At 37.7% G+C, this 26170-nt stretch overlaps 1 protein-coding gene and 1 long non-coding RNA gene across 3 annotated transcripts in view; both read left to right on the forward strand.

Moving 5' to 3' along the window:
* The window catches only part of SEZ6 (seizure related 6 homolog), a 234025-nt gene that overhangs the window by 16954 nt on the left and 190901 nt on the right, over positions 1 to 26170 (forward strand). The window lies entirely within an intron of this gene.
* On the forward strand, positions 14995 to 15797 carry LOC128474680 (uncharacterized). The gene is made up of 2 exons (XR_008346387.1): positions 14995 to 15526; positions 15565 to 15797. It is a non-coding gene; the product is annotated as an uncharacterized LOC128474680 (long non-coding RNA).

Genomic DNA, 26170 nt, shown 5'->3' on the forward strand with positions numbered 1-26170 from the left:
GTTGTATCATGGCCATTACTAACAAACACAATAGCATAGTGAAGATCCTTGAAAACATTAATTTCCATTTCAATACCCCTCTTGCCATGGATTGCTTTTAGATGTCAAGAGGTCCAATTGTCTGGATGCATTTCCATGTGTTTTAAAATTATTTTCGGCCTATATTTTACAAATGGACTGTATTGCTATTAGAAACTCTCAATATATCAACACCACTGAACAAATTATAATTGTGTTCTTATGCAAATTTGCCCTTGCTTTCTAAACAGGCACCAAATATATATTTGTACCAATCGGAGAAAGGCCATCAAGTGTTCCAAGTCTTCAAATGTCAACTGAATCACTATAAAAAAAAAACATGCACAAAAATAACTTAAATTAATGCTTGTGAAACATGTGATGTTTTGTGCTGTTATCAACCTCATTGCATGGTTAGAAAGGAAGTACTTTGTTACATCTCCATTAAGTTGTATATATACGCTTTTTAAAGGTTTGAGGTTACAGAGAAATGCACAGCATAAAGAGAGGCCGTATATAGGTTTGCTGTTATCTAATGCTACATTATATTCTGCTATTCATGTAAAATATGAGAATGTTTTCTTCATGTGACGTAAACGAGGAGAGATCAGGGGTGCCCTGTTTTCTTAAACCCTTCGTGACTGGACTGTTTTTCAAATTTTGTACCCTTCGTGACAATGGCTGCATTGTTTGTGTTTAGCTATAATTTACTGAACCCACACAAATTATATATTTTTTTCAGGACAAAAAGGGCATCTTTAGATACATTTATTTTGATCATCATATAATGTATCATAAAAAAATAATACAATATGGTTAAACATCAAAAAAACTTTTCTTATTTGACAACATGTTTGACTCATCTACAAAAGCTAATGAAAAAACCTTCTAAATGGATTGTGATATTTGTCCTGAATTCAGAAATACTCAATGTTTTGCAAGTTATAGGGCAATAAGTACAAGTAGCGGATTTGCTATTTTATAAGGGCATAAAATGACCCCTTAGATTCTGTACTTTTTTGCTTAATTTTATACTTTGGAGGCAAGAAAGTATTTTTAATGTATACTTGTAGTTGGGGGGGCATGAGGTGTTTAGGCCTCTATTTTTTAATTTTTAAATTTTTTATATTTTCCTGCCATTTTTTTTACATTTTCTAGGAATTTTACGGATCCTCTTATGATGTAATGGTGACATCACTGGAGCCTTTATTATTTTTTCATTTTATTAAATTTGTATTTATTCTTTAACTTTTTACATTTTTAATATTTTTTTATATTGTTTTTTATTTTATATTTACAGGGTTCCATTGCCCTGCATTGCTGATTGTAGTACCTGTGATCAGCTTGTAGGGGGAGCTCAGACAGTGTGGACAAACCTTTTTGGAACTTTTTTACTAGCAATGGTTCTGAGCAGTGCGCGGCCTTCAAATATAGAGCTTGTGATTTCTCCGGAAAGCAATTGCATAGCGCTCTGTTTTCTTTTTGGTGTTACTAAATGCCTTCATATCACGGGAGTGATTGCTGATTGCTTCCTAAGATCCTTTATCCCCATTAAGGAGATAAAAAGCAATATTTGTCTTGCAAGTATACAGTTTGGACCTTGTGCGTATGATCAAAATAATTAACTTTGCTGAGCACCAGACACAGTACAGCTTTACTTAAGTCAACTTTTTTCTAGCAATGTGCTAAATGTTATCACCATAATTCTTGTAAGAATTAAAAAAGATAAGAATTGCATGGACAGCACTATGGCTGTCAATATGGCTAGTTCTACTATCACAAAGGTGGTCCTCAATTGAACACTATACTGAGTTTAAAATGTTCTCCTTAACCCTATGGTAGGTGATCGCTTCATAGTTAAAGATGTGATTTTATGTTTCAACCAAATCATTTTTAATGCCATTGTCATACTCTTCCTAATAGACATTAATCACAACAAAATGCGTCATTTTTATCTAAGATTTTATATCTGTCTTACATACCAACTATCCCTTTACAGTGTATACTAATACCTTTCCATAAGGATTCCTCCTGCTCTCAAATATCATTAATGCAATGTAAACAAGTTGGCGTCAGTGGTATAAAACTAAACTGAGTCTTTGTTAATGTTAAACACTCAAGCTCCCTGATTTCACTGTGTATTATGGAGGGCCCTCCGCAGAGAACTTCTCCTGCAAGAAAGGTTGAGCTGGCCCTTAAAAATGCATAGTTAATGTAGGAAGATGTGTCTAGTTAACCAGCTCTTAACAGTCTACCTTTTCTCTCTACCCTGTTTCTGCTCCAGTGAGGCTCTTTGAATTTCAGGGGGGGGTGCTCCCTCTTGCCCCCCCCTCCATGCACCCATGGATGTGATAAACACATTGCACATTTCTGGTAATAATTACAGCAGATATCACCAGAGGTAACTTTAAGTGGCCCACTTGAGTACTAAAAGGCATCGGGTCCCTCTTGCGTTGCACAGATCTATGCTTCATCCATGAGTAAGCTATAGCTGAGCGAGCTGGCATTGGCTCAAGGCTTGAGTTCAACATCTTGCTCATCCAGGCAAATGAAGAGAGGAGTATGTGTCAGCGGAAACTCCTCCTCAGTCAGCATTTTGGAATGGATGCTAGCAAGGACATTCCATCTGTTGCTGATGTATTGGATTGGGTTTGTGCACAGTTCCAGGAGCTGAGCCCAACTGGCTTGCGACACATCATACATTTTGCTCTCAGAACAGACCCCATGCACTAGTCAGCTAACCCACCTTTAAAGATTCTGCATAGTAACACGTTGACAAATAGTAATAATAGATAACAATTCCAATCAAACATTTTTCCATGTTTCATGCTTAATTTAGTAAGGGTTAAATTGGACCCATTTAAGTATATTCAGTGATAAAGTACATAATCCCTAGGCTGAAACAACTTGCTTTGAGTCTTTTACTTATTGCAGAAAATCTACCACAGTTGGAATTTAAATCACTTCTGCATGTACTTCAAATTATATTAAGTTGTGCGCTAAAGAGAATACTTAACCCTTTTATTCTCTAAGCCGCTTGGATATCTAAGGGACTTTTGGTCCTTGCAGCAGTAGATGGGTTAAGGGTGTTTACATATGGTTTGTTATCCCTCCTGCTGCGTAAGTTAATGATTTCTACATCTCCCTACCCTCCTAATTTCTAAATATCAATAAAGTTAATTAAATGCCACGCAGGGGGTCTTTTGAAGAGACATACAAAAGGGATTGGCAAAGCCTATTACAGAGGTGCTAAGCTACATTGCTGATAAAGCATGTCAATAGGAAGAAAGAATGCCAAGAATAAGGCAAAAGCATTTCCTTGTATAACAAACAACAAGAACGAGAAATATTTCACTCTTTCAATTACTTGCTCCATCTCTATTTAATGCGGTTCAGTGGTATAGTTAAGCCATTCCCTTTTGGGACTGTTCAATAAGAAGTTGAGTGGTCAGTTGAGTTAAGGGTAACTGACTGAGGTTGCATAATCATTAATATGCAAGTTGCTTGTGAGTGAGAGCAACTTCAAATTTTTTAGACTATCAGGCGAGGGTATGCAAGTTAAATATACATATATAAACAGGTGTCCCTATTAATGGGAACAGAGGTTAATAAACACACCGCATCCCCAGTAGTATACTCCCTTGAATAGTGGATGGGGAGCTTAAAGTTAATAAAAAATACTCCATGACAGGCATGGGGTCAACCTGTATCCGTGCCCCCCAAGCATTGGGGTTAGGGGGTTAAAGTAGCCAAAACACCTTTGGACTCCATCCTATGCATTTCTCACCACTTCATGGTCATACTATACTATCCTAAGTGTCTGGTTCCCTATATAATAACAGGAGTCATGCTGGACCACTGTCTGTGTCTGACTCACTTTATAATGATGTGAGTTGTGGTGTACGACTGTCAGGGTCATGCAACATTGCATGGCTCTGCCCATTTTGTGGCTCTACCCTCACGGACCCACAACTATGGCTGGTATATTTTTTTTGAGGAAATGTTGGCAACCCTGACAGGGACATGTTTCATCGTGTGATCTTTTGGTACCTAAAGTATAAATTAAGTGCTGTCTATCTATTTTTTTCTGTCTATGCTGTTTCTAGTACATAGCCACTGACTAATAGATACATGGCTATTGACATCAGATAAGAACCAACTGGGCCATCTGGTTTGCCTTTTCTGAATCACATTGTACTTATTATTTTTCAAAAGATTTATGCTGTATACCTGCTAATCTACATTATATATCAATTTGCAGTATATAGCTCAGTGCTGCACACTGTATATTTCTTATTCTATATTCCCGTAATTTTCTGTGACACCTATAGTAAATTAGCAATGCAGAAATTTACAGTTCATTTATTATGTTATTGCTGTGTACCCAATAGAAATTACAATGTTATCATTACAAATAGCACCGTATTGCTCCAGACCTCAAGATTACTCCAGATCAAGTATTCTGTGTAATTTAGCCCTAAATCTCCTCGGTATAAGCTGACTAACTCGCTGTGCTGATTGAAACACAGGTGAAATACTGTATGACGATATTGGATCACGTGGCTTCTGAAGACTGTAGTTAAAAATCACTGGATTAGAACATAAAATAATTACATGTTTTAGAGATTAAATTGCTAATCTGCAACATCACCTAGGATAAATGATTGAGGCATGATTGTTTGTCAATCAGGAAATGCCAAACTTGACTTATTTGCCAGTGAATGATTTATATATTTATTGACATGTACAGAAATGCCTGCTTTACATTGCAGATCTAGACTAAAGCTGGGAGAATGTGCTAAAGCTGAGGATGGAGCACTTAAAAATTGATTAGAATAGCGATTTGTCTTAACCCCTTAGAGCTCCTGATCTTGCATATAAAAGTAGAAGTAAAGACTTCTTGTCTAGAACATTTGCTCTGTAACTAAAATGTTATATGTTTGTATACACCAAGTTGTAACGTCTCTGATCTTGGTTTTCTCAATAGTCATGGGCAGTGTTCTATTTTATCAATCAAGCACTGGTTTGATCCTAAACAAAACATTCCAGTTTGCACATCAATAAATCTCTCTAAATACACTTGTTTGTAATAAACTGTTTATTAACTACTTTATCAAAAACACTTTATCAAATGGTACATTACATTCACTCAAAATGTGCGGCAGTTGAAACAGGGGGTTAAATGTGTATAACGTGTGGTATGTTGGAAATGTATAGCACATGGAACATGCTCAAGGCAAACTTTTCCAGATGGGCTATTATCTAGTAGATGGGTCAGACATTTAATATGGACTAAAATCAACACTTAGTGCTTAATTTAACTCTTCCAATACAGACCCAGTACCCGATTAGTCATTATATGTCCTTCTCTGTCACCTTATTGCATTACTTTTGGCTTTAGAGCAGAACATGACTATAATTTTGCTGCACAAATTCAAGAAATTACAAGATAAAACAGGATGAACTGGCGGCATAAAATCAACTGTACCACTGGTGCCATATTAATGAGAGCTAGAATCCAAAGAACATCAGAAAAACAGGCCCCCGCAATTCAATGTCTGATAAAAGCTTGTAAACACATACTGGGGTATTAAAAGAGATAAACTGTGGATTCTCGCTGTTCCCTCAGCGTAATTATCTCAGCATTAGCCATCCCTCCATGTAAAAACTTGGCCAGTGGTATCGAGCTGAGATCCAAATGGGCCTGCACCCTGTATGATTTACATAATGCCGTAAAAGCATTTATATTTCAAAAATGCAATGTTTTCCTCAGTAATATCATTTCTATACAATGCCACCCACTTCTGGATTTTAATCCCCCTTCGTGCGAGTAAAGCTAAACTATCGGAGATTAAAGCTACACAATTTTAAATTCGCCACCTTTCATTTTGGAATGTTAGACAAATAAAAATGTTTTAACCTCATTGCTATGTGCAAGTGATTCACATCAAGTGGTATTTGGAAAATATTTATGATGCAAAAATGTCCAACAACATTATGGGAAGAAATGGAAATGGTGCAGTATTCCGAAATCAAGACCCTTAAAGGCCTCAAAAGTATCATTGTCAATTAAAGTAGTGGACAAGTCTATATTAAAATTCCAAGTGCTGTATATGTGTATGTAGTTCAACGAATTGGGAAATGGCCAACTGGCATATGTTGGATCTCTGCATATTGATACAAACACATGTGTTCCATTTTCTTAAGTATTTTTGAGAATACCAACATAGCAGTTAATCATTTCTAGACATAAAACCTAGTAATTTGCTCACTTCTTGGGAATCCAACCATAGCTACCAAGTAGCCCGGTGTTGCCTTCATTGACAATAACTACGTAAGCTCATCCTTCTTAAGTACCAAAAACTAAGCACCAGAATCACTAGAATTTAAAGTACAGATGTAAGCAGCTAAACATATCATTTCTGAGTTCTGTGTTGTGTCTACAGTTCTCATAATTGGTCTCTTATGAGAATTGTATTGAAATATTTACCAGTTTTTCCAGGACTCAGCAAACCAAGGAAAGCTGACCGCTTGCTTAAAATTCTGCAGACTGCCTGCGGTTTGCTATTCTGTAGGTACAATGCAACTGATAATACTGTCTGCTGTCGCAGGAAGAAAACATTTAATTATACGTATTTTGTCGATCTTCACACCATGTTGGTGAGCTATTGAATCTTAGGGGTCTGTTCTCTCAAAAGTCAGTTCGTCAGTTGAGTGTTAACTCGGTTGAGGTTGATAGGTTAGTGTATTATCAAGTAACTTTGTCGGTGGCTGCACTAAGAGTTCTTCTGCAGCCAGTTCAGGATAACTTGTTTTTATGTTCAGCTTAGGACTGGACACGTCTGTCCATTTTGATCAACAAGGCATGAAAATGGAAATATTAAAAAATATATTAAATATAATATTTAAAAAAACTTTAAAAAATCATCAGTTTTAAGCTATACTGTGACATGGACTAAGGGCACACAGCCCATGTACCTTCTACAGGTTTCAGAACCAATGACCTTGCAAAGGTGTTTTAAACATAGATTGCTTCAAAAATTCAACCCCCCAAAAAATGCTGCATTGTTATTATTAGCGTGAAAATCTGAAAGCATCACTTTAAAAATAAAAAGCTGCCAGGCATATTATTCAGTGCCCTCATCTTTAGCATTAATTAAATGCAATGATAAAGCTGCCATTATAAAAGTGGTCAATAGACTCCAAGTATGCATGCGGATGTCTGGACTCAGCTCTTGCATATAAATGAGTCTAACCGGAGCCAGTATAATGAATGGCCAGCTATGTCGGAGATTTTATGAACTGGCTTTTCTGTTTCTGGTTTTAAGGGTGGGACTCCTTACAGGACCATAGGTTTACCAGCGATTTCACTACATAGACTGTAATAAGTCTGTTTATAATAAAAGTAGATGGGGAAATATAACTTCCTTTGTGTTTGCCCCCTCCTCCTCCTCCTGATCCAAGAATGGTCCTCAGCAATGGATGATGTTCCAGATGTCAGCTTGTTTTCTGTCTTTAATTCCAACTGCTATTTCCCTGCTCCCTTGCCTCATTGCCCTATGGCAGTATTTTAACGAGTGTTTCCTGAGGGGGACCTGTGCATTTTATATCCACCGCACTTCTCAGACCGCTCTGATGGGGAGGAAGATACCAATTCAGAAAAGCAGAACACTGACTCAACATTCTGTTTTACCTCTAGATTGTACCAAACCACTCCATTAGTGACAAAGATGTCTCTCTGATTTACATAAAGATTCTGCTGGTATTTAACTATATCTTGTTTTTTCCTGTTTTCAATAAAAGTTTACTGGTTTTTTTTCTGTATTCATATGAGCGGTAACCTAGAATTTGAATAGATCATTTGCCAGACAGGCATTGTGACTGAGTCAAGGCACGTGGGCATTCTCATAACTTGGCACACAATTAGGTGGTATTAATGGAGGGCAAAACATACAAAAGGAAGATAAAAGAATGCAACACACAAAACATCCACAACACAATTGCGATTCATCAATTGCTTAACTGTACTAGGTTAGCATAGTGATCCTAATCCAAAAGATTGTAAAAAGATAAAAGATTATTACAATGGGAAAAACGTATTATACCAGATAAAATAAATAGCTCGGCTGAATGGTAAGGGCAGCTCAGTTGGTGGGCCAGTCAGTGCTTCTTACCAACACTGCATCCTAGGCATTCTAAGTAATTATTTTGCATTGAACCTTTCAACCTATCAACTATTATACTGTTTTCAGTTATTTTTCGTGCTTTAGCTAACCATTAATGATGCACAATTTCCTATGAACACTGAAGAAATGATGCACTCGTACTGATAAAATTATACCCACACTCCCGTTGTGCTGCTATTTATACTGGAAAGTTTACCTTTTTCAGTTTTTCTTGAAGATTTCAATTTTCTCTGGTCTGTAGCTTAAATAGAAATGACAGCATTCTTTAGTTTCTTAATTTTCTGATGTCCTCTAAGTCCAAGCCAAAAAAAACAATAAATAAATGTGTGGGGTATTTTTTTAGAGGCAACTGAAAAATTGATGATATCGGAATACATTTATTACAAATCCTTTCTTGTTCTGTGCTTTAACGAGTAAATGGAGTGTTGGAAGGTGCTGTGCTTCAAGTTGTATCACCTTGTTACTAGCAAATTGTCAGTTGCCTTTGGTAGGAATTCAGTGAAATCCTTTCTATATCAACCTCTAGACTGTGATGTACAGAAAGACAATCTGTGTTTAGCAGCCGGGTTTGTTTCCCTTGTGGGAATCTTGGTCTTGCCTTCCATTCCCGGGTTCTCTGTATCTGATAATGTACAATGTTGGATTCTTTTCCGCATTTTGACATGGCTCTAGAGCGTTCCCTACTTCATATCTCTTTGTTTGCAGGTTGTCATGTGAGGGTGTGTATGTGTTTAATTTCCTTTTGGGTGCTTCTCAAAGGAATAAATGACATGATGTTGCATTTTCACCAGGTGACTTGAACCTAGGTGCGTAGGTTTTTCTGACACTGATACTTCTTTCATGCTTGTTTAGCAGTCTGTTTGGATATCTTTGGGCATGCCTTATTATTATTTCTGATATTTTGGTACTTGACCTTGACTTGTCTGTTGACCTTGTTTGTTCTCAACTTGCTTTGACCCTTTCTTCTGACTAATGCATTGTGTTTAGTTTTGCCTCTGAGTTCCTTGGTTTCTGAGTATAGCAACTAAGTTCTGAAGGTCACAGTCCCTGGAGGGTCAGGGGCAGGTGAGTACTGTCATGGTTTCTCTAGTGTTCTCCAACTAATGTTCCTACCTTTAATGCTGTAAGTGTTACAGGTATGTGATCAAAACGTAATGATACCAATAATAAGACAAGGTTTCATAAACAAAAATGATCAGATCTCTGAATTTTGGGAGGTCACTCAGTCTAAAGTAGGCTTACCATCCCACTTACCATGTCCACTGAAGCCTGACCCATGCTTTGAAGCACACATGAATCTGCATCTGGTTTGCATGGAAACATACTGATGTCCTTCAACTGCAGTCCTTGCCAGGATGTCAATAAAATAACCAGGCTGGTAACCTTTTGCGACCCTGCAGAAAATTCACATTAGTAAAATCGATCTGCACAGCAGGGTTGGAAATCTGGTATGTCAAAAGGCCAAGATTCCCTTAACTAATTCTCCATTTTGCGTTAAGCAACTGAGCTCTATGTCTGAAAACTTGCTTTGCCCATTTTTATTTTAAATATAAATCTCTGATATTCAAATTGAGTACTTTATTTGTAGCCACAAAAAGGTATTTTAGAGATGGAAGGCTATACAGAGATAATGGCAATGTGTGCTGTAATGGAATGACATTGTGCACCCCCTTCCTTCTAGTAAGAAATATCTTGAGAGATAGGCGAAACTGCTCTGCGGAGATGTTGAAGGGGAACTGATCCGAGACAAAACATCAACTTGGTCAGTAAAGCAAAGGCAGACGGTGTTCGAGCTCCAGCAGTTTATCATACTAGACATCCAGTAATCACTTCTTGTCACTCACCACATGTTCCTGCCTTTTGTTTCATTTTGTGGAAAGATAGAACGCTATGCAAATCGTAAAAAGATTCCAGAACATTTTCCTGAAGAAGCGTAATCGTATTAAAACCTACATTTAAGAGAAAGGTTTCTAAACAAGGCCGCTGATGGGAAAAAAACATAGCCGTGCTTTCTTTTAATAAGGTCACACATTTAACCTTAACGCTGAACATTTCATGGATGAAATTATACCCTAATGAAAACATTTAAGGTGACCTTGCTTATTATAACTTCTATCTACACGTGACAAATGGCACAGCTGAGTCTCTAATAGGGAACAATCAGACATGAAATTCAGCCGTGTTTTTCTTAGTGGTCATGCCCTTCAACTCCTTACACATGTAGGAAAAGCCGTTTGACTATTTCAGTACTGGAAGAACCCACAATGTGACAATGACAGTCACAATGACAAAGTTCCTGGCGTAGAAATGTTATTCGATGGCTTTTATGGGTCTTGTCAGCTCCGGAAATGAATGTAGCATTTGGACGCATTGATTTAATGACACATATCCGAGTCTCTCCATTACAGGAGATGCTAGAATTACCGGTAGAGGAGTGAGATGAACCAGCTCATGTTGGGAATATAATGATGAGTTGTAGTTAAAGTGATCCGTTAGGGAATATGAGCTGTACCTTTTATTTACACTCTGTGCACCGTCAACATTTACAAAAATAAACTCATTTATGCTTATTTTGTAGCATTTTTCTACAGACAGAAGTACATTGAAATTAAAAGAATGCGAATACTGTGCTCAGATATATATACATATATATATACGTATATATATATATAAATATATATTTATATATATACCTTTATTTTTGTACATATGTATATAATTCCAGATTATAAAAGGAACAGTAAATGTCCAGTTTCCCTCGCTACCACTTTAGTTTCTCAGCTTCTAAGCCTCCTTCTCTTGTCATTTCCAAAATAATGCTAGTTGTTTACCACACACTGTTCAAAATTTTAACCGCAGGGGAAAATGATATGGCTGAGCAGAGAAACATGCAGAGGAAACTCGGTCTGACAGAAGAGCTGGGGTTCAGATATTATGTATGTCAGGAAGGCAGAGAGCATCAGCGGGGAAATAGGGGATCGCTATGACTGGGACGAGTCTCTTTATCTCTATTAAGCAGCTGGGGAAAATATATATACTGTAAATATATATATATATATATCCATATAACTATAATACATTTATTTTTAGACTTGTCTTAATGATCAAATCATGGATTTGAACAACAAAATGACCATGTTCCCTTTAACTTGGGACACTGAAATGTTAATGCAACCGTGCAGGGTCCATTTCCATTAGTATACACTGCTTTACAGAAAATCTGTTAACCCTGTGTTACAAAAATATTTTTTTAATATGTGTTTTAGCTAAAAACACATTTTTAAGTAGGTGATAAACATACCTGGGAACTTGTGGGCTCTGGCCAGGACTGCCAACGTCAGTGGGCTTTCTCGCGGAGTTCTCCTGGCCAAACCGAGCACACCAAGGCATACATATTGGGGATTCCGTCACACTATATGGCCATATATTGTTTAGCCCACCACTACGTCAAAGTACCCCAAGTTTGTCAAGTCCTATTTAATTTTTTATGGCTATATTGCATACCAAGGAGCTGAATCAGTTGGACCGCACTTTAACCCAAAAGACACTTTCAGGCAACTTAAAGCCTTCTCTCCACAGCATTAATAAAACGCCAGTGATGAGTTCAGCAATATATGGCTATATACTGTGACACACTCCCCTATATTTATGCCTTATATAGGTGTTTTTTGAATGGTATTCACTGGAAATGCGCCGAATTCTTGCAATGTTTTATGTACTTATTGGTAATTATTATTCTAGCAGTGGAATCTGATTTTTTAGGCCTTTTATGCTTTTTAGGTTGTGCGCTCCTCTGTCTTTATATAATTTTTGGATAGTTTTGTGACGTTTGTACGTAGTGTGTTAGAATAAAATGTCATATCCCGGCACCCTCATTCAATAATGACAAGCAAAATCGTCACCATTGTTATCACTGACCTCCAGTATCCCCGCAGTAGAGCTCCTGGTCTTGGAGAACAGAGGTATGCAGATACACCAAGACATTTTGGAACTAACAGCCCTGTCACGCTTACTGCAAACTTCCGCCCTTGAATACTTATTTATGCAAGACTAAAGAGCATTACATTTATTACAAAATATAGATAACATATTAGCTATTTTGCAAAAACACAAGGTTAAAATGTAAGCCTAAAATGTTCTACAAGCAAGCTGAGAAAAATCATATTTCATCTTGTGATTGAACTGATTTAGAATGTAATGGTAATTGGATGGTGCTAGCAGAATGCATATGAAGAAACCTCTCGTGATCGTATCTTTAATTAATTATGATGAAGTTCTGTGTTTTTTCTCTCCATGTTCGTACATAGAAGAAGGTCAGGCCAGCCCCAGGGGTTCCCTGGCCTTGAAACCCATACACACTGCATATTCTCTCTTTTTTTTTTTACTAAACCATTTTTAATTTTTAATCACATTTCTTTGAGTTATCCCCATTCAAATTATTTTCTTTGCACCTGCAAAATAAGGTCTTAGGTTGGATATACAGACTAGTGTAAGCTCAATGCACAAGCTCATGGGCTATGCATAATACTATATTCATCCCTGGGGAGGATTTGCAATTAGAACACCAGAGTAATACTGGAGTTATTTTCCAAAGACCAGGAAAAAACATCCAGATATACCTCTCAGGGGGCAGCTTCCTCTCCCAACACTGCTGAGATAACATCAATCCCTGTGCTAATTTAAAATTACCTGTCTTGCACAAAGATAACAACATAGATCTTGACATTCTTCTGCAGCATTCTTCAGTAACAACCTTCTATTTCCCTCTGCCGCTTTCAAAACTACTGTAAAGTTAGCAGTTCCCATGTGAGACAGATGTTGTTCAATATATACACGGTATATATATATATATATATATATATAGATATATATAGAGAGAGAGAGAGAGAGAGAGAGAGAGAGAGAGAGAAAGCATTCTTTGCAGCATTTGCTGCCACACAGCCATCACGTTTCTGTTGTGTGCTGCTCTTTCATGTTCCCAAATAAAAATGCTATTTGTGTTTTCACATGCAAACAGCTCTCAATGACTTTTCCTGCCATTAGAATCCCAATTTATGATAGCTTTCTACTTACCTTAGTAGACTTTAGTCCAAAAAACTTTCGGTGGTGGTAGTAGTGATTCATGTTGGTGAAGGGGCAATACATATAGCAGAGAAATTACTGAACAATGTGTTACTTGCCTCTTTTTTCTTCTGGTTTATAATCTAAATCCAGGTCATCGACATTGACAATGACCATATACTTCTCCACTTGTGCACAAGGCGGAGTAAGGCTTCTGCTGCAAGGGTTAACCTTGCCTTGCAGTGGCACCAATGGCAGTTGTCGTGGCACTACTGGTTGTGCTGTTCCGTTCTTCACTATGGAATAGGTTGCAAGCAATGTTCACCTTTGATTCCACCAAGGCACCAGAACATTATCCTGTGTGAGTTCTTGGTAGTGACTAAAATTGCCCCTCATGTTAGTAGGTGGGATGGCGCATATATACTACTAAAGCCAGGAACAATTGAAAAAATCATTCAAAATTCATAATTATAATGCTAATAATTTCCATTTAAACCCTGATGCCCTTAGATTCTAATGGGCATCTATGATTCTTCATTGGGACTACAAGTCTGACATGACAAATTACAGGGGTACACTTGTAGCGTGAAGCTCCTAATATAGACCTCTTAGTGTGAGTGAGATCTCTGTCCTTCACTTCCTTGCTGACCTCCCTATAGTTGATAATACAAAACAAATACTTTGTATCCACAAACCTGGGAACCATATGGCTACAGGTCAGGGTGGAATCAGTTGGGAAAATGTTGATAACTGTAGATGTGTAGTAATAGGGTGGAGAAGGCATGTAGTGGATGGAACCAGGTCAGGCATGGGTGAAATTAAACACCATCCTCTCCAACATAACGTGAGGGAGCAAAGTAAGGGAGACCTTCCTGCCCGCTTACATTGTACCACTATGAGCAGCTGCCAGACAAACCTCTTACAAGCAATCCAAGGTCCACCAAGACTAGTTTTACATATTTCGTTTTACACAATGTCTATTCTTTTAAACTTTATTAATGTAAGTTGATCGTTCTGGGCATAATCAACTATCGTTGATACCGTTTTTGTATTTGTAATGTACAGACAGCTAGAGCCCTGTTGGCATGGTGGCTCTCGTCCATGCCAACAGCATGTGAGCCTACTAAATAGCTTTTGAACCGTCTACCTGAAAGGGGCACAGAATCACTGCGGATTGTGGGGGAAGCTGCTAGCTATGCAGTTAAGTTGAATTAACAGGTATGTGACATGACTTTTTATTTATGTTTATTTTTTTTTTTTTTAAGAAAATGTACATTTATATTTAACTTTTCAAACATTTTAAATGTAGAAAAATATCAAAAATATTTATCAAACAGATCATGCAAGTAAAACAAACATGCTGTGCCTGCATCAAAGGAAGTATAACATATTCTCGGCGACAGCTTTGTTTTTAAACATTTCAAAAGTAGTAAAGTTTACCTGCAGTGAAATATTGAAACGCCTTTAATTATACGCCCAGAGCAGAAAGCTGGCTGTGCCATTGTGACTGATTACTCTAGATGGGACTTAGTATTGAAAAAGCAAAAAATACCATAAATTGAATGCTTTCGTTTTAAAGAGACATTTGCACACAAACCTTCACTCGCCCATGTGGAAAATGATCGAAAAGAAAATATGATCCAGCAAAGAATTATTACACAATAATTCACCTGCAACCCTATGAGCTCAGCTTTCAGCTACAAGTAATATAAGCTGAAGTGGTTAAACCTAAGCCTGACGTATATTTTGAAAGAAATTATATCATTGTGGTTTTGTTTTTGACCAGTAGTGTACCGGCTAATATAAAACATAACAACCATGTTATATTGGGCATAACCATAAGAATACAGTGTGCTGATGTTATTCAGGTGTAAGGAATTTATGCAAGGTTGGATTTACACTCCAGGTACCCTAGAAGCAAAGAATACAAATATATATATAATGGGTTATATGGAGTTGGAGGTTAGTCAAAATAGGCTAAGCTTGAGTATGAAGATGATGGGGTTACTGTCACATTATCCATGACTCCTATAATGCTTAGTGGTAAATCCTACCCTGAATATGGTTGCAGCATTTCTTTAAGTGGTTATTAACCACAATAAGTATAAAGCAACATTATGTAATGTCCATGTCATGAATGATAGATGAGAGAATCTAAGGCGAGACCAGGAACTGATTGAGGATTGAATCTTTACATTAGGAAAATGGGCAGACTAGATGGGCCAAATTGTTCTGCCATTAAATTTGAGATCATGGTGGAGGTGTACGTTCAGACTGATGTAAGTCGAGTTGATGTAAGCATGGCACTACCTGTATCTATGATCTGTTACAATGCAATGCCCCTTGACATTTAAGTTAATGCTGTGAAATCGGGACCCTGACTAAAGGATCAAGATGCTAATGAATATGTTGCTGTAGCACAAAGCACAATCAAAGAGGCATTTGCGGCCATGAATAGAGGTGCTGATTGAGATCAAAAGCTGTAGACTTGCAGATTCTGACACTAAGTCTTCAGACAAACCAGGAAAAGAAGGAAGCTATTAAATGTTGTTTTTAATAAAACAAAGACACAATCAGGCCAAAAGGGAGCACTGTATTTATCAAAGACAGAACATTTCATAGAAACCAATGTTTTTTCTGCCTTATTTCATACAATTACTGATTACAGTTAAGTGGTTGCATTTCAGTATAACTAGCTTATTATTTGTCATTTAGTTGTTTTTTTATAGAAACATTTACCAGCAGATTCAACCATGTACTCTGTCCATTATTCCTGTTGTTAAGACCCCAGATCTTATCCAGTCGTTGATCTTGTCTTTTATTCTGCAAAGCTTTATGCCTATCTCACGCATTTTTAAATGTCCTCATTGTATTAACCTGCTCACAATCCGTTGAGAATCTGCTCCACTTATCTTTCATGCTCTCAGTAAAGTAAAACTCCCTTACATTACATGACCATACATTTATACTTTTGTTCCTTTAATTGCAGCCTCTCTGCTTTGCTTGACCTATCCCCTTGGATTATATGGCATGTTCAGCAACTAATGTCATAGATGTGATCACGGCAGGGTTCCGTCATGTACCCAGCCTTGGGAGAGAATGAACAGGGAATGTTTTGCATGCACAGCATCAATGGCTTTGCAAATACAGGAGACTCCACCGTGCTTCCTGATGATGGAAAGTATTAAGCAGCCACTGGCAGATCAGCAGGGTATCAGCAGGGAAACCTACTTTAGAAATGAGACAGAGATCAACAAACCAAACATAGTAACAATCCTTAAAAAAGGAAATAATGGTATGACTGACTCCTTATGATGATATAAGCTGCGGTTCTAGACTGTGGTATTTGTGGTGATTCATATTGGTTCAAAAGAAAAAAAACACATATTCCCAGGTCCAATCTATCCTCAGGTACCCACCGATCCCCCTCTGTATTCTGACTGCATAAAAACTAATAGGGAGGAACAATTATGCAAAGAAGACAACTAATTCTTCAAAGAAAATGGTAATGTGCACTTTTTTCTCCTCGATGACATCTTCATATGTGTCCTAAGACAATGTCCTTTGCCCCTGTGTTTAAAGCTGCCAGCTCTCTCTGATGCAGGGAGCTTGCTCTATTACCCCATAAACATCACTACATACATTTAAGCTTGACTGGTTTCAGCCCTGGCCAGCTGTACAAAATAACCCCTGTCTTGACATCGTGCTTACATATTAAGTCTTAATTATATACATTACCATGGTTTTGCATCCCCGCATTGTACTGTGCCGGATAATAGGCTTACGCCCTCTAAGTAAATGATTCTCACAGAAGCCATTTATGTGTCTATATCTGCATGTCAGATTACACTATATATCCAGAAAAAAGTCTCTAACAATGGAGGAACTCTTATTAAAAACTCTCTTCCCTATTATTAAGTTGCTAATCAGGCTTAAGGAGAAGGAAGATAACGTCAGGCAATTTGTTAGATTAGCTCGTTGTGATGGATTCACACATCTCCTCTGAAACAAACATTAAAACAAAATTTCACCAACAGTTACACTAATTATAAAACAAAAGTTATAGGTATATTCTAAAAAGAAAGACAACATGACAGGGATAGGGGGACTGGGTTCTCCAGAAATAGTTATCTATTCACTTATCAGAGAAAGTAAATTAATTACTTTGTTATTAATTTCTGTAGGCTATAGGAGATGTAGTATTACCAAAAATGATGTTTTCTCATTAATTATCACAGTTGGATCCAGATTATATTGATAAAATAGGGAGCCCTAAGCCTGGTACTAAAATTCTCTTAGTTTGGTACACAATAAAGTGGGAGATGGACCTTTTAGAGCATGTCACATTTCCTCTTCATTGTTTAAAATACACTAATTTAAAGACGGAGAGTATTCAATAAAGTAGATGCCTCAATAGTTGCATGTCCCAGTAAATAGATTCCAGAACCATACTAGAAAATAGTGGTCCTGAAAAATAGAGTATATCCCAATCACAAGCAGCATTTTTAGCTCAATATTGACCTAGCCCATGCAAGCTACTTGGCTCTGAGGCAGGTACTGTGACAGTAAGTTGTCAATGTTGGACATATCCACTCCTAATAGCGCCTGGAGGTTGTTCAATACACCATATGCACATGTTACCCCCCCCTTTTCAGCAATAGCATAGATTCATATGAAGTCATTATAAGCTATCCCACCAATAGTAGCCTATAATTTGCACACAAAAAAAAAACATCTTGGTCGAAGTGTAAGACTCCCATTTAAAGTGTGAAATGCTATACACATTTACAAGTGTTGCAAGAATAAAGGAAGCAATTCTGCAAACTTGCTTTGCTAACCAGTAGTGGAATGCTGAAGCGGCATTGTATTGCCAGTGTTGGCATTGCACCGGCGAGAGTCTGATTACAGCTCTTTGTGATGCCTGCAGACGCCGCTCAGTGCACTCCACTTCACAGTGTTAGCTAAACAAAAGAGACATCAAGCTTGAAGTACGATTTCAACATGCATAGGGATTTGGATCACCCATTTGGAAAGAAGTTTAGTAAAATGAGGAGGAAAAAAAGAGAACAAGCAAAACTTTGTGGCTCTGCAGGGAAGAAGGAGTTAATTAATAGCTGCCTGCTTGTTTTTAAATTAATTTCCTAAGGCAGGGAACAGGTCAAAAGATGCACGTGTTTGGGTTTTCTTTTATTTGATGGGAAGGAAATACAGCCTCTTTGGCAGGAAAGAACGCAACATAATTGCTATTTAAAACAGCAAATCAATACAATTTAAACAGCATAAAGTATAAATCTTAAATATATTCAAAACCAAGCTGCTAATAAATTACTGCAACAAGTGATATAAAACAAAACTCCTGCATTGTGAGTTCCTCTCACCCTTTTGCCCTAAAACATAGATCACAATGCAGAAAGTAAGTGCATTGAAGGAGACAAGGAACTCATCATGCATTCATAAACAACAGAAAGTGTTGGTGATTTACCTGTTACAGTTACTTAAAACAAAATATTTTACCTCCGGATAAGCGCTGCCAGTTTTAGTACCAGGTGCCTGAGTTAAGAGGGCACCAGGCAGTGCTATGCTGCTCCTAGAGAGACAGTTCTAAAGTATGGGGAGCCCCCAGGCCACATTAATAGGGACATATTGCCCTATTGGTACCAAATATTGACCTTCTTATGTCCCTCTTTTCTAGGAGCTGAGTATGTTGTACACAATAATGTGTAACAGCAGGAAAAAAAGCTTGTAAATTAAATTATGTAAAAACGCTAATTGAAGAAACACTTAGTGACATCTAAAATGGTAAAAGGACGGATCTAAAGGTGCCTGGGGTGCCTGGCTGTTCATTAATGGTTTTTACAAGTTGCATTATTTGAGCTATTTTGTTATTATAATAATTTAATTTTAGCCATTGCTTGCTTTTTGCACACAGTATGCCTCAAGGTAGGAGGGCTGGCACCACTCAACCAGGGGCATGGGCAGACAATGTGTTTAAATGCACTGTCCAGGCCAATAATGTAAAAAAACACATTATACACAAAGAGAATGTGTAGAAACTTCAGTTAAGGAGCACTAAGCTGATCCAGACAAGTTGTTAATTCTTCCTAAAGTGGCTGTGCATAAATCTGCAAGTAAAACACAAAAAAGTTTCAGTCTGTGCATCAAAATTAAAAAATCAGAGCAACCCAGAGGGCAATCGCCCATCTGTCACCATTACCAGAAATTCCCTGGCATGGAAGCATTTGCCAGAGACGGTACTTGGATAGGTGGCCGACGTCAAAAGGCAGATTTTGCCGGCCATCGGTACAGAGAACCTACTCTCCGGCAAATTGGAAGTATTGGCAAGAGAAAGCTATATAGCTATATTTATAAAGAACGCGATGTCTTTCCTCACAATTCATTTGGGTTTACTACATTTCTAGCGAAAACAAAAGTGCACATTTTATAAGTGATGCTGCCGAAGCAAAACCTTCTGATATATTTGTATTACATAATGTAAGACACAGTAAATGCAGTACATAAGATGTTATATGCATGAGTGCTTTTATGAGTGCTGTTTTATTTGTGGCGGCTAGGCATGATGTATAAACCCTTTTTGTTTTTTTCTGATAAAGTTATTAGCGTACGGCTGTCACCCACACCGTTTGCGTGCAGTCACAAACATGCTGCAAAACACAGCAAATGTACCTCAGCCCCGTGCATGCATAAGCTACCTCCTCCCATGTGACAAAATGGCTGCTTTCTTTCGGTTCCAAAGGTGGCATTCTAAGGCCCGGTGTGTATTTTCTTTCTTGCCGTGGCCTTAAGGGTTGTTTTAAACACCACAGGATTCAGAAGGGCTATTGAAAATCTTAACTCCAAGCCGGTTAAAAGGCAAGCACTTTTCAGGTCTGCGTGTGCTGGTGTCGAAGCTTTTGTTGGAACATGGGAGCGAGATAAGAAGCATAATGAAAGGGTTCTATTGAAACTGGGGATCGCATTCACACGGTTGGAAATATATGCTTAGCTTGAAGGGAAGACAATACGTAATAGTATAAGCAGAAAAAATTCTAACGGAGCTGGAGGCATTAACTTTCAGCTGAATTTTGTGTTAAAGAGAGGGAATGTTCTCTGGAGGAAAAGTCCCCTCACCAATGGGGATACACAACATTTTACCTTTTTGATGTTTAGGATTTGAAATAAGCCCTCAGGCCGTTTTAAGAAAAAGTACCCACCAACCACACAACCTGAATGCCCAGGGTTTCCCCATGTGTGTAATGGGGCCACTAGGCCCCAAAGTCAGAAAAGGGGCTACTATGGCCCATCCCTGTAAAGGGCAGCTGCCTCCCCCACCACGGAAATGCAGTGGGAATTCTGCAGATTTGGTTAAACACATCTCCGTGCAGGCGATAAACATACCTCCGGTCTTTAGACACAGTGAACTTTAATGAAACATGCCTGGCTGAGCATGGTAGCGGTGTCGGTAACAGCGGCTAAAATATCAGCGAGTCACCTGTACTCACTAATTCATAATCGCTGAGTCCTTGTAGACTTGAATTTTTACAACACATGCTCAACAGGAAGCATTGAGTTGTAGTTGTGATTGTTTCTTGGGCCGAGCATGTACTAGAAAACAGTTTATTGAGTGCGGGCACTGGGCTAAAACCAAGTCAGCCCCTTCTTTGGTCAGCGGCTAAGCCAGTTTTCCTATATTAAGGAAGTGTCATTTTAATGCAGTTCTGTTAAATCACCCTCCGCGTTGTATCTTGTCTCAGTAGGCTTTCTGTGCTAGCTATGTAGATAAGGGGAGCGCTTACAATACGTTCTTGTTCCGGTATCCTACATTGGGGAAATGTGCTTATTAGTATGCACTCTGCACGTGCACAAGAGGCTTGTGAGTGTCATTAAATTGTGCATGTGTAATGTATCATAAATTATTTTTACACAATAACAATTAAAAAGTCTTTTTTTTCATTTTGACTTGTGTTTCTCAAGGGTTCTATACTTGGTTTGTCTCCGATTCCCTAAACCATGCATCTTTTTCCTTTGCCCCAGTTACAGCTGTCAGGATATGCATTATGCATACTTTTTGTAGGGTTGTAATGAATTTAATGAGTAATGAATTTTAAGGAGCAAACAGGGTTTTTTTACAGCCTGTAATATTATGCAATGACCAAAGAAGAAGGCCAATCACTGCTTTTATGCAGCACTTATAGAGCGTTTTGGGTCGGCGATGAGTAATAAATATGTATACTAACAGCATGGATCTCTGCACACTGCTAATAGTACCAGAGCACCAAGTATGCTAAAAAATACTACAAACTACACGGAGGAGAACGATCCAATGGTGAAAACATTGCACATATTTTCAACATATTTTAGAGCTTTCAGAGGAAGACAAGAGGACGTAGTGAATGGGTGATGGAGGAGGTAATGGATATGTCTTACCTTACTCTGTCACAAAAGCACTGAGAAAGAACTGAGGTTATAATCTCTCAAACATAAGTGACTGGTGCTCACTAACCAACAGTGATGTGAGTTGCAGTATGTGTGGCATGTAATAAACAAGCCATTGCTGATCTGTTTTCTCATTCCAGCGCCAGTTGAACCCTGGCATTGAGTGCTAACACTAACAGCTACAGTCTGTTCAGCCCTTCTCCTACACTTCTCATGATAACACGGCCCTTATTCTCCTGCAGGCATTCTGAACAGTGGATCTACTACTCACCCTCCTGTGCTATATCATTTACCCTTCATCAAATTGGTTTAACATAAGGAGGAGCTTAAACAGATACAGAATAACAATACATGGTTTAGGAGATCATAATAATCTTTTTGTAAGGACCACTGTGCATATGTTGTCTATTGAGTCAGAAAGAGAATTAGGGATAGTATAGAAGTATGTACAATACCAAAAATGTATCATTTTCATTATTATTAAGATGGTTACCCTGTTATTCATCAGGTTAACTAAATGTCAAAATTTGGCATCCTGTGTGGCTGCTGCGTACTTAAAGGAGATGAATATACTCTGATAAGGGAGATATGTCAGTCTACTGATGACACCTGGGCAGGTTTGAGCCAAGACAGACACAACAGTACGTTGAATCTATCAGGATGGGAACAAATACTCTACCGATCAGACCAGGCTGCCTGATGCTCTCCATGACTGGGCACGGATATTGTTTGACATTCAGATGTCTAGACTTTTCAAAGGGAAACCTGAATAATGAGGGTATTTTTTTTCATACATCCCTATAAATTAAATGTCTAATTGTATGTATTTATTTATATCTTGAAAACCTTGTTAAGAAGCATGTTTTTTGTTGCATATGTAATTATCCACCAGCAGCACTTTTATTCTCTTAAATGTGTAGGTTAAATATGGCCACAAGACGTTTTTCATTGCTGTCTGCCTCAGTTGGTTCTATTGCCGGTACATATCATTATACTTGGCATAGTTTCATATACAGTCTGTTCTTGCTTGGCCTGATTAGCTGAGACACTGCTACATGTTTGATCACAGCTATCTCCTTTTTGTTGGCTGACCCTATTTCCTAGGATTCCATGACCCTGGCTGATCTCATTTGGTGCAGCTTCGCAGTTCAACGATGAGACGCTTTACTGTCAGAAGAAATGAGAATAATAAAAAATAAGCTGCCTTTTCCTTCTATAGATCTACGATTCTTCATTTTACTTTGGAAAAAAAGACATCTTTTCTTTTCATACCCCCTCCATCATATCTGGTTTTGCCTGTCTGTTATCTCTTTTTAATCTCTAAAATATTTATCTTAATATATCTTGTTTGTTCTATAACTATCTTAAAAACATTGCCTCTACATTTCTATTTTATTTGTGATTTCTTGTTCAGTTTTAGCATTTTTAGTTTGATTCATATTTACATGAAGTATTCTAAATTACTATTAATGTCCCATGCAGGAATAGGTGTCCTACACCTTATAAGCCATGTCAATGACTGCAGTCTTGAATGGTCAAATACTGGTAAAGCATCGTATGAAGTGTCTTGACACCATGATTTACAACAGTATAATAGTTTTCATGTGCATGATATTCTCTCATATTGGTTCCATGTGCTTGGTAGCTACATGTTCTGGTAAAGCCACTAGTATACTTATTCTTTTTCATTAACAATCTTTGAGTTTATATAATGGCTTACACACAAAACCCCACATTTTTTGCAAGATAATTGCCTTTGAGATGGAAGTTGGACAACTGTGAGGTAGCTGCCTCTCCCTTTGGAGTGTGTCTGTATGGTAGAAAGTTCAATCGCAGAACGCTGTCTGTGTCAGCTGTCTATGTCAGCATTTTCTAAACATTTAAAGCAATGGCTGTTGGTCAACCGTGCTTTGCAAGTCCTTGGTAGTTCAGTGTTCATTCTCCAATCCCATTTATTAAGACTATAAGGAAGTAAAAGCACTCACCCAGCAGCAACCAAGTGACTTTGTAAAAAACTGTTTTAAATTCTATTTCTTAACCAAATAAACATTTAATTGATACCATAAATAATTGCCATTATGAGATGCTTGTTAAATGAAATTAATTTATAAAGCATTTACAATTTATGCAGCAATTAAAGTACATACATTCAAACTAAGACAAACCAATACATTATGTTAAGATGGTGGTAAATTGAATATAAAGGGGATTATATACCTACATTTACCATGCCAGTCATCTTGACAGGTAGATCACATTTCTTCTTTCCAACACCACATTACAACAAATGGCTAAATGCTTGTAATGAGAGATTTAATTAGTTTAAGTGGAAATCAAATAACTAAACCAACATCTTGTACTGTTTCATTTTGTATTTAAACTGGGCTGAAAGATTAATACATCAAAAGCTGTCCAGTTCTGCCTACCATCTGACGGGATAGATAATAAATGTAGGCATTCCTGTTTTTTTTTGTTTTTTTTTAAAACTGTTCCAAATAAACAAAAGAACATGGATTCTTGAAACAACTCACGCAAAAAAAAGATTTATGAGGAATGACATCTATAAAACCAAAAAGTGTTCCACTTGTCTCTGAAAATGAGGATCAGGTGGTCCTCCTATGACTTGGTTGTGAGGACAAATGCTCCCATAGCACTACCCCTAGGGAACGGGTTTCTCCGGCACCTGTGTGTGTCACGGCAGCGCTTCTCAGTACGTGCATGAAAAAGGAGAGAGAGATATTGTGCTTGTCACTTCTGTTCAGCCATCACCTGGGAAATAACTATAGACATGCAATTTATCTTGGTGTGCCAAGTTTAAATGGCTGCACGAATACATTATCTTTCTGACACCAGAAGAATTTCTAGTGCAAGGGCAGTGAGAAGATTCATGGGAAACGCAGCAGATGAGAACAAGATTAACAGCCTACTAAATTTAGCTACCTTTACATGGCCTCATTAGTCCTTTTGGGTGAAATGTCCTTAGGTCTGGTAATGGGACAAGGAACCTTCTGGCCAGTGTTCAGCTGTAATGCAATACCATGTTACTTCTTGCCTGTATTAATATCGATTTAGATATCATTGCTCTTATAAAGCATGTGATTGATACGAGAGAAGAGAAGTAAAAAAGGAATTTAGTTATGCATACATGTACAGGTATGGACAGTCCTGGACCGGCCATCTGGCACACCAGGAAAATGCCTGCTGGCCACCAGTGGCTTATAACCAATTAATCTGCTCCAGTGGTAGATTGGGTGCAGCAGCCAGCTGCTGGATAAGCCCGGCCGCATGCTACATGAGCAAAAAAAAACCAATCCAGCCATTGCTCACACCTACATCATCAGGCGGCCACTGGACTTAAATTGCCAAGGCCACCTCAAGATCACCAGTCTGACCCTGGGTATGGACATTTACATAAGTCTGTAGAAATCTTCATCTCTTGAAATGTCTATTTTTTTCTGCAGGTTGGGAATATATAAATTATTGATTTTATAATGTAAATTTACCCATTTCGGAATTTCAGAAAAACATAACAGACCACATTTGCATTGGGGGAAAAGTGATACAATAATAAAAACAAATAAGAATAATATTATATTGTGATATAAAAGCATTTGGCCTATTTATAGCAGAGAAATAGGAGGAGGAGTAAAAGAGATGGAGAGAAAGAAAAAGACAAACGAAGGACAGAATGGTGCAAATTAGAGGGGAAAAAAGAACAGCTGTAGTTTAACTTTCATTCAGCGACCCCAACGAAGGTTCTTGTTAAGAACTCAGTTTTAACTCAATAAAATGAAGCTTAATTGGACTACATCACTTTGCAATATAATAAATGTTGATTATAAAGAACAGTCTATATATGAGTTGTAATAACTAGAAATATACAAACCACATTCATCTTCACTCCATAATTAACAGTGCCCACAACAGGTGAATACGAGGTGAGAGCAGAAGAAATGAAATTGTTCCTCCTTTTTAGCCGATAATGATCAGAGCTTTGATTTGATATCACTGGGGTAGATTTAGTGGGCTCCGCTCGCACTTCTTTATATTCTTTGTCACATAAATTGCTCAGTCAGCTTCAAAAAGCATGGTCATTTAATTTAATGTAGACTTTATTAAATAGATATTTTATACCATTTTTTCTTTTAATTTAATCCCACCAATGGTAACCGTTTTCTAAATAAACTGAACAGTGCAAATTGGAAATAGGAATTAGAGCCAGCTTTGTCCTCTGTGTGCCTGAGATAAGTGTATGAGTGACAGAAGGTTGGATTTTAAAGCTTAGATATTTAATGGAGCTCTGGAGAGCCACGGTGTGGGAATTACTTAAAGCTTGTGTTCCAATGATTTGGGTTTATAATACAATTTTATCATAAAGAAACTCAGATGAAATGAAATGCCATAACTAGATGGCATTTCTAGAGAGACGATTTCTTTGAACTTTTTTTGAAAAACATGTAGGCAACTACCAC

This window comes from Spea bombifrons, chromosome 2, assembly GCF_027358695.1.
Source record: "Spea bombifrons isolate aSpeBom1 chromosome 2, aSpeBom1.2.pri, whole genome shotgun sequence".
Taxonomy (NCBI): Eukaryota; Metazoa; Chordata; class Amphibia; order Anura; family Pelobatidae; genus Spea; species Spea bombifrons.